A 21,676-nucleotide genomic window follows, 5' to 3' on the forward strand; every position below is an offset into this window, starting at 1 on the left:
AAGTGAGATCTGAGCACCCTCTGGCAGGGTTAGGCCTTGGCGAGGGATCCCGCTACGGGCTCTCGACCCACTAGGGGCATCTCATTGAGCCTTTCCTTATTTGATCTCGTTTCGGCCCTCTGGTCGGTGTGGTTGGCCAAAGGGGCTCCCGTGGCCACCCCTTTAGCTAGGTTATCGCAAGAGAATGTGAGGTACGACCTTAGATGTGGTGCCAAGCAAATGACCTATGGGTTGGTCACCTAGCATGCGACTTGCTGGGAGCTTGCTCGGTCCACCCCTCGCTCTGCGTGTTGAATTGAAGTGCATTTTGGGTTTTTTACCTGATCGCTGCGGTGTAGCCGTCGGGGCGGCGTGGTAAAATAAGGGATCATCATTACACACTTGGTGTGGGGTGGCCCGATGGGATGTGAAACGTCTCGCTCGCTGCATCGTGCACATGTGGCGTGATCAGGTGGTTAACCACCCTGCCCGTTAGTGGCGCACTTCCCACTACGTGCTCTCCTGGCGCTCCATCTGAGGCGGTTGGTTTCCTCCAAAACACATAGTCCTCCGCCCGACTACCGAGGCGACGATATCTGTGACAGAACCTCCCAAGTAATTAGGCCCACCTACAGTTGTCCTTGTCCAACGGACATCAGACAACCCTGTAGGTGCCCCTGAACTACTTGACAAGCTCGGTATCTTTCCTTACCTTACCAGGAACGTCTCACCCATCTTGTAGACATTACAGAACATCGGAGATGAGGATATGCGGAAGCGAATTACATAAACTTACCTTTTATTTCAAAAGCAAGCTTAAGTTATTTTTATTACAGACCAGATTAAAAGTGAGTGCATAGCAGTAATATTATACAAACCGGGGAGGCACAAACTCCTCCCGAGAAGACAAAAGCAAAAGATCCTAAGTGGAGGACCGAGTCCTCCCGCACTTCAGTCTTGTTGTTCTTCTTTTGGAACCACCTTGGCACAGAAGCAGCAAAAGTCTGCTACTTCCTCACCTAAAAACAACGAAGGGATAAACCCTGAGTATGGAATTACTCAGCAAGTCTTACCCGACTAAAGAAAAGACTCTCAAGGGTATGCTGGTTATGTGGGAGTCAAGGTAAGGCTTTTCAATATTCAAAGACTCTGTTTTGCAGAAATGCTTACTAAAGTGGATCCTTAAAAATCCAATTTTTATTTGTCAAGTTAGGTAAAATTACCTGCACTAGAGTTCTTTCTACCCTTGTTCAATCACTGGTCCTGCACTAGCCAATTTCTTAACAAGAGCCCATCGTCTTTAGTGGAATGCTACGTGTAGGGTAGTGATCAAGTCTTCATGACCGCGAAGGTACGGCGATCCGAATCGATTATACTCAGCTGAGGATCTCCAATCACACGACATATGTAGCACTTAACCCTTGCATATGTCAACCCGCCACCGGGGTTCTTAAGACCGGATCAGGTTCACGCAGACCGAGAGCACAGATACACCACCGTCCAGCCTCTTGCCATGGAGGGTACACGCTACTCTCGCCACCGCTCCACGCCCATCTCGTGTTGTCTTATTCCGGCCTTAGTCTGCCCGAGGCAAGGCTTACCCATGACGAGGCATGTGACCAGCTAAAGGGTCCTCGATCAACAAGCCTACATCGAGGCGGTCCTTAATCGACTCAGACGGAGACACTACACCGAGACTCTCTTCTCGTGCAAGTCACCCGCCCGGTCTCAGCTTAATCATTTAACCCAAAACTTGGTACCTGGCAGAGGTACATCTTTTCCGATGTTGAATCCATCATGGCCATGATGAATCCACCATCAAGTTTTATTTTTGAAAACATCCCACCCACTTTTGCCACATCATATTTGGTAAAAACAAAACCTTTTGTTTTTCTAAAGCAAAGCTAAGCATTAAAAAGCTTTTGTAAAACAGGTGATTAAGGAAGGTAATCCAATTCAAGGAAGGTAATGCAGGAATGGTTTTATCAAGCAACTCCTATCACCTAATGCAGCAATCAAGTGAGAAAGATTTTAAAATAGCAAGGAAGGTGGCAAATGCACCGGGGCTTGCCTTCGTTTACAGGTGATTCGGGTTCGGATCCACAGATATCGAAGTAGAAACTATTCCCGGCCTGGGATTCCGAAGGTGGTGGTGTCCTGTCTTCGGGGACTTCTACCTCTTCTTCACGTTCTACTCATAACCATACATAAGTATAAGAATGAATGCCATGGGATGCTCATGAGGATGCAAAGATAACATAAACTTATTAGTTATGTCTTGAATACAACTTGCCTTCACGGAGTTCCGGGAACTTAGGGTTTCCGGAGTCGGTAAAGGAGTTCATAGGGCAGGGGGGGTGTTTTGGGGTTTGGTGATCAAACAAGGTCCAAATCAATTCAAACTCTACCCAAGGTCTCTAAATAGTATATAACACTCATATAAAAATTTTGGGCATTTTAGGACTTATCAATTATTTTCTAAAAATCTATAACCAAGACTTTTAACTACTTTAAATACCCTAAAATTTCTTACTTCCACTAAAAATCATAAACTTATTTTTATTAAATACTATGGAAAATAACAAATCTAGGAAAATTAGTTTCACCATTTTAGCATTTTTCTACATTTTTCTACATATTTTTGAATCTCTGCTGAAAAAGAAAAAGGAAAAGAATTAATAGAACCGGGCCGGATTCAGCCCATCGGCCCAGGTCCAGAGAGGAAAGCGTCCGCGCGCGCCCGCGCTGGTGGCTTTACAGAAAAGCCCCTGATGTTTCGGCTAACTAGGAACGGGTTCATTCACTGTTTTCGCAAGTCACTGACGCTTTGCACAGGGGTCCTCCAACTTCTGTTTCTTCGCACTGGGAGGTCCCCGACGGTGTTCAAGTGCGACTGAGCTCCGGCGAGCTAGCAGGCCGGTCGAATGGAGAAAGGACTGACGCCCTTCATCGGTCGAAACCAAATTCACACCCCAACCATCGATTCCCCTAAGTTAATTGCACATTTGGTGAACTAATATGGTCTGGCCACGGTGAGCGCGCGGATAAACTAAAGATTCATGCGTTCCCAATGGTCAGTGGACCTCTAGTCTAATTGGACGGGTCAGCAAGCATTGTAGGTATGTGGGAAAGCTTAAACGAGGGAGAGGGAGGGCTGGACTGACCGGAGTACGGCTGGCCGTAGTGAGCAGTTCCTTGCGGTGGCGGAAAGTGAATTTGGGGCGAACGTGAAATTGGAGAGCTGTGGGAAGTAATCGGAGCTACGCGTGGGTTCTCTGGACGCGCAATTACCTAGCGGCACTGGCCGAGGCTCCAATTTATAGGCAGCTTCGACGGTGGCTGGGAATTTTAACGACGACGTGTGGCGGTCGGAGATAAGGAAGAAGGCGGCGCAGTGAATACGTGTTCAACGTCGTGGCAGCTATTCCGGTGAGCAACGGGGAGCTAAAGTGAACCGTGGCGGTGCAGTGGCGAGGCTCAGACACGCGGCGCAAGGCCGAGAGGCGGTGATCATCGGCGAGGTTATCCAGTTCCGCCGCGGTGAACGCTTGTACGGTGGCCGGAATACTTTACTGGCCGGAGTTATCCACGGCGATGATCTCCAAGTGCTATCCAGTGGATTTGGTCACGAGTCACGGCGGTGATGGCACGAATCTTTGCGCAGGGAGGGTCACCGGCGGCGAGCAAGTTACGCTGGCGATCTGATCCATAGGACACTGTACCATGGAGAGCACTCATCAGATGAACTGACAGAGCGACTTGGAGCACGATTTTCTCTCAATTTTCAATGGTAACATACTCCATGCTCTGCAGCAAAATTGTAGAGCTATAGATCAACTATAGGTTTGTCACAGCAGCCATGGGCAGATTCCTGCTGGATCATAGTTGAATTGATGCTCAAAGTCGTAGTGATTGCACTGTCTGTCTGAAAATTCAGACCTTAGTAACCTGACAGTCCAACTTTAGACTTAACTATCTCCAATATTTTCTTAACAACTCTACTGACACTCTTAAGCAAAGTTATACTCCTATAGTGGGGCTACAATCTTGATGTGGTGACCTAGGGCAAAAACCCTATACTTTGAAAGTTACAAAGCCCCAAAGTGGAGCCTTTAACACTGAATTTCAGACTTAGTGTAGAACTCAAATGAGGTCCATTTTGCACTTAAGTCCAAATCTCAGGGTTTGGCTTGTAAATTCACATATTTGTGAACCAATTGGCTTTAGATGCTTAAACATAGTAGTTTTTACATTTTAGTCCAAAGGTTCATCACTTTTGCACATAAGCCCCTAGGGTTTGGTTTCAGGGTTTTCCAGGGTTCCAATTAGGGTTTCTGGTATCCCAGGGGTATAAAAGTGATTCAAGTTTATTCTTAGGGTCATTTTATGACTTTTACACTAAAGTCTTTGGGTTTTCTTAACTTGGGTTAAGTTTTACCCCTTTAACCACTATTTAGGGTTAAGTCCTTTAACCAGGGTTCTATTTGCAAAACACTTAAAACAATACAACTTGTTTGAAATTTTTGCCTAGTGAATGCACTCTAGGTGTGTCACACATATGCAATGCTAATGCTTATGATGTCATGCTCAAGTTTTAGTTATAGTAACACCAGGGGTGTTACATCCTTCCCCCCATAAAAGAATCTCGTCCCGAGATTAAAAATCCTAGGGTAAGTAATGGTAAAGGAAACGCATCACATTTTTATTTCCTTATTTTTGGTACAAGACAGGGGTGATGTGGGGGTTACTTCTTTATTACAACAGCTATACAGGCTTTACAATTTACATGAGGCTAGGAAGCCTGGGAAATTCTTATTTAAAAAGTCTTGGGTTTCCCATGTAGCCTCAGCTTCCGAATGCTGGTTCCACTGTATCTTGTAGAACTTGAGAGTCTTTCTTCGGGTGACCCTGTCCTTTTGATCCAGAACTCGAATAGGATGTTCCGAGTATGTTAAATCTGGTTCCAGGACAACATCAGTCACTTCAACGGTTCGATCAGGAACCCGAAGACACTTCTTCAATTGTGACACGTGGAACACATTGTGCACAGCAGACAATGTTTCGGGGAGCTGAAGTCGATACGCCACTGGCCCATATCTTTCCAGAATAAGAAAAGGACCAATATATCGTGGTGCAAGTTTTCCTTTAACTCCGAAACGCGATACGCCCTTCATTGGTGAGACCTTCAAGTAGACATAGTCTCCTTCCAGGAAATATAAGGGCATTCGCCGTTTGTCTGCATAACTCTTTTGCCGTGCTTGAGCTTTCTTCATATTATGGATAATTCTCTGAACCTTTTCCTCAACCTCTTTCACCATATCAGGTCTAAAGAAGTATCTTTCTCCAGGTTCAGACCAATTTAGCGGAGTCCGACACCGTCGTCCATATAAAGCTTCAAAGGGTGCCATCTTGATACTTTCTTGGTAGCTATTATTATATGAAAACTCCGCTAAAGGTAGACATTCATCCCATTTTAGTGAGAAATCCAGGACACATGCCCGTAGCATATCTTCAAGTATTTGGTTCACTCTCTCAGTTTGTCCACTGGTTTGAGGATGATAGGCCGAACTGTGGAGCAGTTTAGTACCCAGGAATTTATGAAGTTCTTCCCAGAATTTAGATACAAATTGTGGTCCACGATCCGACACTATAGTCTTTGGGATACCATGCAAACTGAGAATACGGGCGATGTACAACTCAGCATAGACATTGACGTGATATTTTACCTTGACCGGGAGAAAGTGGGCGATCTTTGTAAGTCGATCGATGATAACCCAGATAGAGTCATACCCTTTTGCTGTCCTGGGTAGTCCCACAATAAAGTCCATACTGATGTCTTCCCATTTCCATGTTGGGATTGGCAAGGATTGTAATGGACCAGCAGTTTTCATGTGTATGGCCTTGACACGTCTGCAAGTGTCACACTTAGCCACATAGCGTGCAATTTCGATTTTCATCTTTGTCCACCAGTAATGTTGCTTTAAGTCTTGATACATCTTAGTGCTTCCGGGATGAATAGAATAACGACTAAGATGTGCCTCATCAAGAATTTGCTGGCGGAGTTCTTCGTTCTTTGGCACTACTATGCGGTTTTTAAACCATATCACCCCTTGATCGTCTTCCTTGAAACACTTGGCTGTTCCAGCCCTTATCTTTTCTCGTATGTGCTTCATACCCAGATTATCCTTTTGAGCATCAATTATTCTTTGCAAAATGATTGACTCAAGCCTTAACTGATTTAGAGTCCCTTGTTGAATGATCCCCAGGTTTAGCTTTTCCATTTCTTGACACAAAGTGTTCTCGAAGATCTTCGCCATAAGACAGTGGCAGGAAGTCTTACGACTCAATGCATCTGCCACCACATTGGCCTTGCCTGGGTGATAATGGATCTCCAGTTCATAGTCTTTAATGAGCTCAAGCCATCGTCTTTGCCTCATATTTAACTCTGACTGGGTGAAGATGTACTTCAAACTTTTATGATCTGTATATATGTGACAGATATTTCCCATCAGATAGTGACGCCAAATCTTTAGGGCATGAACCACAGCAGCTAGCTCCAGATCATGAGTTGGATAGTGCTCCTCATGTCGGCGCAACTGCCTTGAAGCATACGCAATTACTCGGCCCTCTTGCATCAGTACACAGCCGAGCCCACTGCCAGATGCATCACAATATACATCAAAAGGTTTAGTGATGTCCGGTTGAGCTAATACCGGAGCAGTGGTCAATAGTGTCTTCAGTTGCTCGAAGGCTTCATTGCACTTATAAGACCAATTGAACTTAATGTCATTCTTTAACAAACTTGTGATTGGCTTCACAAGCTTAGAAAAATCTGGTATGAATCTGCGATAATACCCAGCTAGTCCAAGAAAACTCCGGACTTGGTGAACAGTTGTTGGGGGTTTCCACTCCAGAATATCTTTGACCTTGCTAGGATCTACCGCAATTCCTTTAGCTAATAACACGTGCCCCAAAAATTGAATTTCTTCCAGCCAAAACGCGCACTTGGTGAACTTGGCATATAGCTGGTGTTCCCTCAGGCGCGTCAATACAATCCGTAGATGCTGAGCATGGTCCTCTTCATTCTTAGAATATATCAAGATATCGTCGATGAAGACTACCACAAACTTGTCCAATTCGGGCATGAACACCGAGTTCATTAAATAAGTGAAGTGGGCAGGAGCATTTGTGAGCCCAAAAGACATTACCAAGTATTCAAACAATCCATACCGCGTAGTAAACGCGGTCTTCGGTATATCCTCGGGCCGAATACGGATTTGATGATAGCCCGACCTGAGATCAATTTTGGAAAATACCCTCGCCCCAGTCAGTTGATCAAATAAGATGTCGATCCTGGGAAGGGGGTACTTATTCTTGATAGTGACCTCATTTAGGGGTCGATAATCCACGCACATTCTCAAGGTTTGGTCCTTCTTCTTAACAAAAATGGCGGGACAACCCCAAGGGGACGAGCTTGGCCGGATGAATCCCTTATTCAATAGATCTTGCAATTGAATCTTCAGTTCCACTAACTCATTAGGGGGCATGCGGTACGATCTTCGGGAGATAGGAGCCGTACCGGGCTTTAGCTCAATTATGAATTCTACATCTCTTTCAGGGGGCAGTCCAGGCAAATCTTCCGGAAATACATCTGGAAACTCACATACTACCGGAATGTTCTTGATCTCCGGTACAATGGCTTCATAGACTCTACCAGAAGCTTTGGCTGGATTGGTTGCGGGGAGAGTCAAAAGAATCTCTTCTTGGTTATAGCTCAACCTGACGGTTCTGAGTTCAGTGTTGAGAATTGCCTTGTGTTGGGTTAACCAATTCATACCCAGTATTACATCTATATCCTGGCCTTTTAGAACGATCATGTTAGCAGGAAAGTTCCGTCCGGCCATTGTTACTGGCACTCCATAGGCCACTTCTTTAGTATAAATGTGTCCCCCAGGTGAATGTATTTTAAATCCCTCCTTTGATTCATGGTATGCAATATGATGTTGTTCCACAAACTTCTTGCTAATAAATGTATGTGAAGCACCAGAATCAAAAAGAATAATTGCTGGGTGACTGGCCACGGGAAACGTACCCATCATCACCGGCTCTCCTTCCGGTGTAGTAGCCACTTGAGTATAATACACACGCCCCGTTTTCTTCATATTCTTCCCCAAAGCATTTCCTTTAGGCTGAACTGATTTCCCAGATCCTTGCGAAGCATTAGATTGATTTTGCCTAGGATATGGGCAGTCTTTGATAAAATGTCCCGACTTGCCGCAATTAAAGCACCCAGTTGAAGAACTAGGCAAGGCAGGAAATCGAGTGCCTGGGGCACCCGGCTGTTTTGGGGTAGTGGGGGTATTATTGGGGCGGATAATGATAGGCTGTTTGAAGGGAAATGAGGGTGGACGAGAAAAAGGGCGATTTTGGCTTGAGGGTCGAATCACAAACCGTGGTTTCTTCGCCTGGCCCTGATTAGGCCTCTCACCACCGAATCCCTTATTCTTCCCAGAATTTGTGTATTTGGCTTCAACAGATAAGGCTGTACTGACAGCCTTTCCATATGTGAGGTCTATGCATGTGGCCATTTTCCTTTGTAGCCGATCATTCAGTCCCCGCATAAAACAGTTCTTCTTCTTTAAATCCGTATTCACCTGGTCGATGGCATACTGCGACAGGTGATTGAATTTGTTGAGATATTGAGTAATAGTATCTCCACCTTGTTGTAACTTCATAAACTCCTCTTGTTTCATATGCAGCACTCCTTCGGGGATGTAATGTTCACGGAAAGCTGCTTTAAACTCATTCCAGGTGACTTGATGGTTGTCAGGTTGAATAGCCATAAAATTTCCCCACCAGGTACTGGCAGGACCACGGAGTTGTTGTGCGGCGAACAACGGCTTTTGCGTCTCTAAGCAACGAAGAAGACCAAATTTTTGCTCGATAACCCGAATCCACTCGTCAGCTTCTAGGGGATCTTCTGCCTTGACGAATAGAGGTGGACGAGTTTCCGAGAAATCCAGATAAGTGGTCTCACGGGGACCCTGCGGATAACCTCTTGCTGCTTGCTGCTGGAACTGCTGCTGACCCACCATTTCCCTAAGGAAGCGGGTATTATCGGCGGTGGCATTCACCAAGGCGGCGATCGCCTCGGCTAACGTGGGAGGAACTGGAGGTGGGTTTGGGGTAACATCCCGTCCCCCAGAAGTTCCTGCTGCATCCTGTCCTCGAGTCCTGGTCGGCATCTGTGGCAAAAACATTTGAAGTAAACATAATGTGCCAGAGAAAACCTTCCATTTTACATTACTATAAAAAGTAATGATACAGACTCGATATTACATAACAGGATACAATACCCATTATACAAAAGTTCAACCTATTAACAGGATACAATACCCATTATACAACAGTACACCCTACAATACCCTACAATACACTACCCTACTTCTATTACACCCTTATTCCTGCTTGCCATCAGTCTTGGCGGCTTCATCGTCAGGTGTGGGAGTCCAGACATCAACCAACCTCAAAGAAGGAGGGGGCTCAAAAAGGTCTAACTCCCCACTCAGCGCACGTCCCGCAACGTGAGATGGTCCAGCTTCGGCCTCAGCAGGTGGTGCAGGCTCACTTGGGTGTAGTTGTGAGTATAATATATGGACTTCCTCGTGCAAAGTATTGCAGTAAACCTGCAGGTTATCAACAGTCGAGCTAAGTTCTTTAACTCGGGCCTGAGCCCTTGCTTCCTTAGCACACATTAGCAAACGAGACTGCACGGCCCAGTCAAGTGCTAAGTCTCGATCAGCGAGTTGATCCTGCAAGTGTCGGATGTCCCTTCTCAGTTCGTTGATTCTATCACCGTCAGCGACCCAAGCATCAGTCCTATGTTGCAGTGCTGCCTGAAGTCGACTCACACGAGCTTCAAGGTCTCCGATGGGGTCGTTACTTCCACTGCTGCTACTTTCATGTCGGGGAGCCAATTGATGCCGAGGCACCCCAATTGGTCCCGTAGACTTGCGTGCCGTTAGCCTGGTACGTGGCGGCATCTTTTCTAAGGGGGAAAATGTTATTAGTAAGATTCTTAGCATGATGCATGTATAATTACAGAATCAACCTTAGTCGATTCAACCTTCTATATGTTGCACTCTTCCTATCTGGTCTTTAAGTTAGACTCTTCAGAACACTTAGGTAAGAAGAGAAAAGAATTTCTAGGTAAGACTTTCGAAAATTCTTTTGAAGATGCTTCATAATATCTGCCAAGAAGGGCTACGCTCCGATACCAGCTGTGACAGAACCTCCCAAGTAATTAGGCCCACCTACAGTTGTCCTTGTCCAACGGACATCAGACAACCCTGTAGGTGCCCCTGAACTACTTGACAAGCTCAGTATCTTTCCTTACCTTACCAGGAACGTCTCACCCATCTTGTAGACATTACAGAACATCGGAGATGAGGATATGCGGAAGCGAATTACATAAACTTACCTTTTATTTCAAAAGCAAGCTTAAGTTATTTTTATTACAGACCAGACTAAAAGTGAGTGCATAGCAGTAATATTATACAAACCGGGGAGGCACAAACTCCTCCCGAGAAGACAAAAGCAAAAGATCCTAAGTGGAGGACCGAGTCCTCCCGCACTTCAGTCTTGTTGTTCTTCTTTTGGAACCACCTTGGCACAGAAGCAGCAAAAGTCTGCTACTTCCTCACCTAAAAACAACGAAGGGATAAACCCTGAGTATGGAATTACTCAGCAAGTCTTACCCGACTAAAGAAAAGACTCTCAAGGGTATGCTGGTTATGTGGGAGTCAAGGTAAGGCTTTTCAATATTCAAAGACTCTGTTTTGCAGAAATGCTTACTAAAGTGGATCCTTAAAAATCCAATTTTTATTTGTCAAGTTAGGTAAAATTACCTGCACTAGAGTTCTTTCTACCCTTGTTCAATCACTGGTCCTGCACTAGCCAATTTCTTAACAAGAGCCCATCGTCTTTAGTGGAATGCTACGTGTAGGGTAGTGATCAAGTCTTCATGACCGCGAAGGTACGGCGATCCGAATCGATTATACTCAGCTGAGGATCTCCAATCACACGACATATGTAGCACTTAACCCTTGCATATGTCAACCCGCCACCGGGGTTCTTAAGACCGGATCAGGTTCACGCAGACCGAGAGCACAGATACACCACCGTCCAGCCTCTTGCCACGGAGGGTACACGCTACTCTCGCCACCGCTCCACGCCCATCTCGTGTTGTCTTATTCCGGCCTTAGTCTGCCCGAGGCAAGGCTTACCCATGACGAGGCATGTGACCAGCTAAAGGGTCCTCGATCAACAAGCCTACATCGAGGCGGTCCTTAATCGACTCAGACGGAGACACTACACCGAGACTCTCTTCTCGTGCAAGTCACCCGCCCGGTCTCAGCTTAATCATTTAACCCAAAACTTGGTACCTGGCAGAGGTACATCTTTTCCGATGTTGAATCCATCATGGCCATGATGAATCCACCATCAAGTTTTATTTTTGAAAACATCCCACCCACTTTTGCCACATCATATTTGGTAAAAACAAAACCTTTTGTTTTTCTAAAGCAAAGCTAAGCATTAAAAAGCTTTTGTAAAACAGGTGATTAAGGAAGGTAATCCAATTCAAGGAAGGTAATGCAGGAATGGTTTTATCAAGCAACTCCTATCACCTAATGCAGCAATCAAGTGAGAAAGATTTTAAAATAGCAAGGAAGGTGGCAAATGCACCGGGGCTTGCCTTCGTTTACAGGTGATTCGGGTTCGGATCCACAGATATCGAAGTAGAAACTATTCCCGGCCTGGGATTCCGAAGGTGGTGGTGTCCTGTCTTCGGGGACTTCTACCTCTTCTTCACGTTCTACTCATAACCATACATAAGTATAAGAATGAATGCCATGGGATGCTCATGAGGATGCAAAGATAACATAAACTTATTAGTTATGTCTTGAATACAACTTGCCTTCACGGAGTTCCGGGAACTTAGGGTTTCCGGAGTCGGTAAAGGAGTTCATAGGGCAGGGGGGGTGTTTTGGGGTTTGGTGACCAAACAAGGTCCAAATCAATTCAAACTCTACCCAAGGTCTCTAAATAGTATATAACACTCATATAAAAATTTTGGGCATTTTAGGACTTATCAATTATTTTCTAAAAATCTATAACCAAGACTTTTAACTACTTTAAATACCCTAAAATTTCTTACTTCCACTAAAAATCATAAACTTATTTTTATTAAATACTATGGAAAATAACAAATCTAGGAAAATTAGTTTCACCATTTTAGCATTTTTCTACATTTTTCTACATATTTTTGAATCTCTGCTGAAAAAGAAAAAGGAAAAGAATTAATAGAACCGGGCCGGATTCAGCCCATCGGCCCAGGTCCAGAGAGGAAAGCGTCCGCGCGCGCGCCCGCGCTGGTGGCTTTACAGAAAAGCCCCTGATGTTTCGGCTAACTAGGAACGGGTTCATTTACTGTTTTCGCAAGTCACTGACGCTTTGCACAGGGGTTCAAGTGCGGCTGAGCTCCGGCGAGCTAGCAGGCCGGTCGAATGGAGAAAGGACTGACGCCCTTCATCGGTCGAAACCAAATTCACACCCCAACCATCGATTCCCCTAAGTTAATTGCACATTTGGTGAACTAATATGGTCTGGCCACGGTGAGCGCGCGGATAAACTAAAGATTCATGCGTTCCCAATGGTCAGTGGACCTCTAGTCTAATTGGACGGGTCAGCAAGCATTGTAGGCATGTGGGAAAGCTTAAACGAGGGAGAGGGAGGGCTGGACTGACCGGAGTACGGCTGGCCGTAGTGAGCAGTTCCTTGCGGTGGCGGAAAGTGAATTTGGGGCGAACGTGAAATTGGAGAGCTGTGGGAAGTAATCGGAGCTGCGCGTGGGTTCTCTGGACGCGCAATTACCTAGCGGCACTGGCCGAGGCTCCAATTTATAGGCAGCTTCGACGGTGGCTGGGAATTTTAACGGCGACGTGTGGCGGTCGGAGATAAGGAAGAAGGCGGCGCAGTGAATACGTGTTCAACGTCGTGGCAGCTATTCCGGTGAGCAACGGGGAGCTAAAGTGAACCGTGGCGGTGCAGTGGCGAGGCTCGGACACGCGGCGCAAGGCCGAGAGGTGGTGATCATCGGCGAGGTTATCCAGTTCCGCCGCGGTGAACGCTTGTACGGTGGCCGGAATACTTTACTGGCCGGAGTTATCCACGGCGATGATCTCCAAGTGCTATCCAGTGGATTTGGTCACGAGTCACGGCGATGATGGCACGAATCTTTGCGCAGGGAGGGTCACCGGCGGCGAGCAAGTTACACTGGCGATCTGATCCATAGGACACTGTACCATGGAGAGCACTCATCAGATGAACTGACAGAGCGACTTGGAGCACGATTTTCTCTCAATTTTCAATGGTAACATACTCCATGCTCTGCAGCAAAATTGTAGAGCTATAGATCAACTACAGGTTTGTCACAGCAGCCATGGGCAGATTCCTGCTGGATCATAGTTGAATTGATGCTCAAAGTCGTAGTGATTGCACTGTCTGTCTGAAAATTCAGACCTTAGTAACCTGACAGTCCAACTTTAGACTTAACTATCTCCAATATTTTCTTAACAACTCTACTGACACTCTTAAGCAAAGTTATACTCCTATAGTGGGGCTACAATCTTGATGTGGTGACCTAGGGCAAAAACCCTATATTTTGAAAGTTACAAAGCCCCAAAGTGGAGCCTTTAACACTGAATTTCAGACTTAGTGTAGAACTCAAATGAGGTCCATTTTGCACTTAAGTCCAAATCTCAGGGTTTGGCTTGTAAATTCACATATTTGTGAACCAATTGGCTTTAGATGCTTAAACATAGTAGTTTTTACATTTTAGTCCAAAGGTTCATCACTTTTGCACATAAGCCCCTAGGGTTTGGTTTCAGGGTTTTCCAGGGTTCCAATTAGGGTTTCTGGTATCCCAGGGGTATAAAAGTGATTCAAGTTTATTCTTAGGGTCATTTTATGACTTTTACACTAAAGTCTTTGGGTTTTCTTAACTTGGGTTAAGTTTTACCCCTTTAACCACTATTTAGGGTTAAGTCCTTTAACCAGGGTTCTATTTGCAAAACACTTAAAACAATACAACTTGTTTGAAATTTTTGCCTAGTGAATGCACTCTAGGTGTGTCACACATATGCAATGCTAATGCTTATGATGTCATGCTCAAGTTTTAGTTATAGTAACACCAGGGGTGTTACAATATCTCGGTACGGCGAACCCTCACGAGCGGTTTGCGGGGGCCCACCTCCCAAGCGTCGATTGGGCTTCCTCCCTTACACATAAAACAGAGTGGGAGGTCACCTGATTTTGGATACGCTTACCATAATCTTACGCCCAAGCATTTTCTTCTTCACTTGCTTCGAAGCCTTCATGTGCTCCCTTGTTCATCTTCCTCCTTTCCTTCCCTGTTGTCGCCCCCTGTCAGATTCATGGACGCCTTTCCCACGTGCTCCCTCACCCAGAGTCGTCTTGAAGATCTAGAGAGGAAGGGATTCCTCCACCTCAAGCTGATCTTTGGATGGCAACTTGAGAAAGGAGGTGGTGCTCCAGCGCCGCACGAAGGCGAGGTTGTGGTTCTTGCCTCCTTTTATGAGTGCGGCCTCAGGCTCCCCGTGCACCCGTTCATGCGGGGGCTCCTTTTACAGGTTGCAGCTTCAGAATCTCCACCCAAACACCATCCTTCACATAGCGTGCTTCATCACGCTATGCGAGGCCTATCTCAGCATGGCCCTTAGAGCACCTAGAGGGGGGGTGAATAGGTGATCCTGTAAAAACTTGAAACTTAATCCACAAAACTTTGATTAAGAGTTAGCACAATAAAGCCAAGTGGCTAGAGAAGAGTTCTTGCACAACACGATAACCACAAGAATATCAACACAGAGATGGCACAGTGGTTTATCCCGTGGTTCGGCTAAGTCCAACACTTGCCTACTCCACGTTGTGGCGTCCCAACGGACGAGGGTTGCACTCAACCCCTTTCAAGCGGTCCAAAGACCCACTTGAATACCACGGTGTTTTGCTTTTACTTTGCTATATCCCGCTTGTGAGGAATCTCCACAACTTGGAGCCTCTCGCCCTTACAAAGATGTTCACAAAGAAGCACGGAAGTAAGGATGGGATGAGCAACGCACACAAGACACAAAATCAGAGCACAACACGCACACAAGTCACAACTCGAGCTCACAACACAACCCAAAGAGTTCTCTACTCAAAAAGGAGCTCTAGTTGCTATCACAAAGAATCGAATGCGCGGAATTGGAGTCTTGGTGCTTAGGAATGCTTAGAGAATGCTTGGTGTTCTCCTCCATGCGCCTAGGGGTCCCTTTTATAGTCCCAAGGCAGCTAGGAGTCGTTGAGAGCATTCCAGGAAGGCAATTTTTGCCTTCTGTCGCCTGGCGCACCGGACAGTCCGGTGCGGATTTCTTTCCTTCTTTGGCGAAGCCGACCGTTGGAGATTCAGAGCTGTTGGCGCACCGGACAGTCCGGTGCCCCCTTCTGACCGTTGGCTCTGCCACGCGTCGCGCGTGGATTACGCGGCTGACCGTTGGCCCGGTCGACTGTTGGCTCACCGGACAGTCCAGTGCACACCGGACAGTCCGGTGAATTTTAGTCGTACGCCGCCGACGAAGTCCCGAGAGCGGCCTTTTCACCAGAGCCAGCCTGGCGCACCGGACACTGTCCGGTGCACCACCGGACAGTCCGGTGCACCTAGACCGAGCAGCCTTTCGGCTATACACAGCCAACTTCTCCATAATTGTTTCTCCTGTTTCTAGCACTTAGACACAATGCATTAGTCTTCAAAACAATGTGCTAAGTCTAGAAACATATCTTTAATCTTGATTTGCACTTCTTGAGTCCTTGGCACAATTTAACACTTAGGCACTTGTGTTGGACACTTAATCACCAAAATACTTAGAAATGGCCCAAGGGCACATTTCCCTTTCAATATCCCCCTTTTTGGTGATTTATGCCAACACAATAGAAAGCAACTAAAAGAAGTGCAACATCACTGCAAATGAAAACTCAAATTTGTTTTGATTCAAATTTGGCATATTTGGATCATTCTTTGCCACCACTTGGTTTGTTTTTGCAAATCAAACTCAATTTCCTATCTCTAAGTCAAATACACTTGTTAATGCATAGAGAAGGGTATTCCAAGAGAAATTGATCAAAGATTTCACAAACTCCCCCCTTTTCCCATAATCAACCATTCTCCCCACAAGAGGCCAACTTTTGACAAAAGAGACAATAAGAGATTTTTGACAAACCAAAAGCTCTATTCTACTATTTTCAAAATTCTCAAGTGGTAGCTGATCCATTTGTTGCTTTGGCCGTATTTTCTCCCCCTTTGGCATCAAGCACCAAAACGAGATCAATCTTGGCCCTTGAACCCCATTGCCTCACCAAAATCTTCAATTAAGAGTAAAAAGGCAATAAGAGCACGGAGATGAACTTGGAATAAGTTACCCTTTCATCGGAGTGTAGTGGAAGTCTTGCATGGTCCAAGTCCAACTTTTCCCTTTCAATCCTCCTTTGAGACTAAATTTAGAAAACTCAAGCACACGGTTAGTCTCAAAGGGTCAAGTTGTAACACAACTCCCCCTAAATATGTGCATCACTTGCAAATGGACTTATGAGGTCCCGGGAGTGCTTGTACAACTTGAGCACCATACATAAACAACAAAATGCATAAGGAACATGATCAAGGCATAAAACACATGTATGCTATAAATCAATCCAAGTTCCGCGAATCTAAGACATTTAGTTCACTACGCAGCTTGCAAAAGGTCGACTCATCTAGAGGCTTGGTAAAGATATCGGCTAGCTGGTTCTCGGTGATAATATAAAACACTTCGATATCTCCCTTTTGCTGGTGGTCTCTCAAAAAGTGATGCCGGATGTCTATGTGCTTTGTGCGGCTGTGTTCAACAGGATTATCCGCCATGCGGATAGCACTCTCATTATCACATAGGAGTGGGACTTTGCTTAGATTGTAGCCAAAGTCCCTGAGGGTTTGCTTCATCCAAAGTAGTTGCGCATAACACTGTCCTGCGGCAACGTACTCGGCCTCAGCGGTGGATAGGGCAACGGAAGTTTGTTTCTTAGAACTCCACGACACCAGGGACCTTCCTAAGAATTGACACGTCCCCGATGTACTCTTCCTATCGACCTTACATCCAGCATAATCGGAGTCTGAATATCCAATTAAGTCAAAGGTAGACCCCTTTGGATACCAGATCCCGAAGCAAGGCGTAGCGACTAAATATCTAAGAATTCGCTTCACGGCCACTAAGTATGCACTCCCTTGGATCGGATTGAAATCTAGCACACATGCATACACTAAGCATAATATCCGGTCTACTAGCACATAAATAAAGCAAATAACCTATCATGGACCAGTATGCTTTTTGATCAACGGACTTACCTCCTTTGTTGAGGTCGACGTGTCCGTCAGTTCCCATTGGAGTCTTTACGGGCTTGGCGTCCTTCATCCCAAACCGCTTTAGCAAGTCTTGTGTGTACTTCGTTTGGGAGATGAAGGTGTCGTCCTTGAGTTGCTTCATTTGGAACCCAAGGAAGTAGTTCAACTCGCCCATCATTGACATCTCGAATTTCTGAGTCATCACCCTGCTAAACTCTTCACAAGACTTTTGGTTAGTAGAACCAAATATTATGTCATCGACCTAAATTTGGCACACAAATAGATCACCATCACAAGTCTTAGTGAATAAAGTTGGATCGTCCTTCCCAACCTTGAAAGCATTAGCAATTAAAAAGTCTCTAAGGCATTCATACCATGCTCTTGGGGCTTGCTTAAGTCCATAGAGCGCCTTAGAGAGCTTACATACGTGGTCGGGGTACCGTTCATCCTCGAAGCCAGGGGGTTGCTCCACGTACACCTCCTCCTTGATTGGCCCGTTGAGGAAAGCGCTCTTCACATCCATTTGGAATAACCTGAAAGAATGGTGAGCGGCATATGCTAGCAAAATACGAATGGACTCTAGCCTAGCCACAGGAGCAAAAGTCTTCTCAAAGTCGAAACCTGCGACTTGGGCATAACCTTTTGCCACAAGTCGAGCCTTGTTCCTCGTCACCACCCCGTGCTCGTCCTGTTTCTTGCGGAACACCCACTTGGTTCCCACAACATTTTGCTTGGGACGAGGCACCAGCGTCCAAACTTCATTTCTTTTGAAGTTATTGAGCTCTTCCTGCATGGCCAACACCCAGTCCGGATCTAGCAAGGCCTCTTGAAAGTCGCCTAGAGGGGGGTGAATAGGGTGAAACTGAAATTTACAAAGTTAATCACAAACTACAAGCTGGGTTAGCGTTAGAAATATAATCGAGTCCGAGAGAGAGGGTGCAAAACAACTCGCAAGCGAATAAAGAGTGTGACACGCGGATTTGTTTTACCGAGGTTCGGTTCTTGCAAACCTACTCCCCGTTGAGGTGGACACAAAGACTGGGTCTCTTTCAACCCTTTCCCTCTCTCAAACGGTCCCTCGGACCAAGTGAGCTTCTTCTTCTCAAACAAATGGAACACGAAGTTCCCGCAAGGACCACCACACGATTGGTGTCTCTTGCCTCAATTACAAGTGAGTTTGATCTCAAGAAAGAATGAGAAAGAAAAGAAGCGATCCAAGCGCAAGAGCTCAAATGAACAAGACAAATCACTCTCTAATCACTAAAGCTTTGTGTGGAGTTGGGAGAGGATTTGATCTCTTTGGTGTGTCTTGAATTGAATGCTAGAGCTCTTGTAAGTAGTTGGAGGGTGGAAACTTGGATGTCTTGAATGTGGGGTGGTTGGGGGTATTTATAACCCCAACCACCAAACTAGCCGTTTGGTGGAGGCTGCTGTCGCATGGCGCACCGGACAATCCAGTGCGCCACCAGCCACGTCACCAGGCCATTGGGTTCCGACCATTGGAGCTCTGACGTGTGGGCCCGCCTGGCTGTCCGGTGGTGCACCAGACAAGTCCTGTAGACTGTCCGGTGTGCCACTCGCGCGTGCACTGCTCCTCTGCGCGCGCTGGCGCGCATTTAATGTGTTGCAGACGACCGTTGGCGCGAAGTAGCCGTTGCTCCGCTGGCTCACCGGACAGTCCGGTGTGCACTGGACATGTCTGGTGAATTATAGTGGAGCGGATTCCCGAAGCTGGCGAGTTCGGAGTCGCTCTCCTCTGGAGCACCGGACACTGTCCGGTGGTGCACCGGACAGTCCGGTGAATTATAGCGAAGCGCCTCTGAGAATTCCCGAAGGTGAAGAGTTTGGCTTGGAGTTCCCTGGTGCACCGGACACTGTCCGGTGGCACACCGGACACAGTCCGGTGCGCCAGACCAGGGCAGCCTTCGGTTGATCTTTGCTCTTTTGGTTGAACCCATTTCTTGGTCTTTTTATTGGCTAAGTGTGAACCTTTGGCACCTGTATAACTTATAGACTAGAGCAAACTAGTTAGTTCAATTATTTGTGTTGGGCAATTCAACCACCAAAATCAATTAGGAACTAAGTGTACGCCTAATTCCCTTTCAATCTCCCCCTTTTTGGTGATTGATGCCAACACCAGCCAAAGCAAGTATAGAAATACATAATTGAACTAGTTTGCATAATGTAAGTGCAAAGGTTACTTGGAATTGAGCCAATATAAATACTTATAAAATATGCATGGACTGTTTCTTTAATTTTTGATATTTTGGACCGCGCTTGCACCACATGTTTTGTTTTTGCAAATTCTTTTGTAAATTCTTTTCAAAGTCCTTTTGCAAATAGTCAAAGGTAAATGAATAAGAGTTTTGAGAAGCATTTTCAAGATTTGAAATTTTCTCCCCCTGTTTCAAATGCTTTTCCTTTGACTAAACAAAACTCCCCCTAAATGAAATCCTCCTGTTAGTATTCAAGAGGGTTTTAAGATATCGATTTTGAAAATACTACTTTCTCTCCCTTTTGAACACAATAGGATACCAATTTGAAATTTACCAATTGAAAAACATTAGTTTTTAAAATTAGGTGTTGGTGCGGTCCTTTTTCTTTGGGCTAATACTTTCTCCCCCTTTGGCATGAATCGCCAAAAACGGATACTTGAGTGAGATATAAGCCCTTGTATTACTTTCTCCCCCTTTGGTAAAAGACATAAGAGTGAAGATTATACCAAAGCCGGAGAGATGCTCGGAGCGACATCGAAGGATGAGTTATGGAGTGGAAGCCTTTGTCTTCGCCGAAGACTCAAATTTCCTTTCAATACACCTATGACTTGGTTTGAAATTCACTTGAAAACACATTAGTCATAGCATATGAAAGATATATGATCAAGGGTATACTAATGAGCTAAGTGTGCAAGACATCAAAAGAAATTCCTAGAATCAAGAATATTTAGCTCATGCCTAAGTTTGTTAAAAGTTTGTTCATCAAGTGGCTTGGTAAAGATATCGGCTAATTGATCTTTAGTGTTTATGTATGCAATCTCGATATCTCCCTTTTGTTGGTGATCCCGTAGAAAATGATACCGAATGGCTATGTGTTTAGTGCGGCTATGCTCAACGGGATTATCCGCCATGCGGATTGCACTCTCATTATCACATAGAAGAGGAACTTTGGTTAATTTGTAACCGTAGTCCCTAAGGGTTTGCCTCATCCAAAGTAGTTGCGCGCAACAATGTCCTGCGACAATATACTCGGCTTCAGCGGTAGAAAGAGCTACGGAATTTTGCTTCTTTGAAGCCCAAGACACCAAGGATCTTCCCAAGAACTGGCAAGTCCCCGATGTGCTCTTTCTATTAATCTTACACCCCGCCCAATCGGCATCCGAATAACCAATCAAATGAAATGTGGATCCCCTAGGATACCAAAGCCCAAACTTAGGAGTATAAACTAAGTATCTCAAGATTCGTTTTACGGCCGTAAGGTGAGCTTCCTTAGGGTCGGCTTGGAATCTTGCACACATGCATACAGAAAGCATAATGTCCGGTCGAGATGCACATAAATAGAGTAGTGAACCTATCATCGACCGGTATACCTTTTGATCTACAGATTTACCTTCCGTGTCGAGATCGAGATGCCCATTGATTCCCATGGGTGTCTTGATGGGCTTGGCATCCTTCATCCCAAACTTGCTTAGGATGTCTTGAGTATACTTCGTTTGGCTAATGAAGGTGCCCTCTTGGAGTTGCTTCACTTGAAATCCTAAGAAGTACTTCAACTCCCCCATCATTGACATCTCGAATTTCTTTGTCATGATCCTACTAAACTCTTCACATGTAGATTCGTTAGTAGACCCAAATATAATATCATCAACATAAATTTGGCATACAAACAAATCATTTTCAAGTGTTTTGGTAAAGAGTGTAGGATCGGCCTTTCCGACTTTGAATCCATTAGTGATAAGAAAATCTCTAAGGCATTCATACCATGCTCTCGGAGCTTGCTTGAGCCCATAAAGCGCCTTAAAGAGTTTATAGACATGGTTAGGGTACTCACTATCTTCAAAGCCGGGAGGTTGCTCAACATAGACCTCTTCCTTGATTGGTCCGTTGAGGAAGGCACTCTTCACGTCCATTTGATAGAGCTTGAAGCCATGGTAAGTAGCATAGGCCAATAATATACAAATTGACTCAAGCCTAGCTACGGTGCATAGGTTTC

The sequence above is a fragment of the Zea mays genome, chromosome 4 (assembly GCF_902167145.1).
Source record: "Zea mays cultivar B73 chromosome 4, Zm-B73-REFERENCE-NAM-5.0, whole genome shotgun sequence".
Lineage (NCBI taxonomy): Eukaryota > Viridiplantae > Streptophyta > Magnoliopsida > Poales > Poaceae > Zea > Zea mays.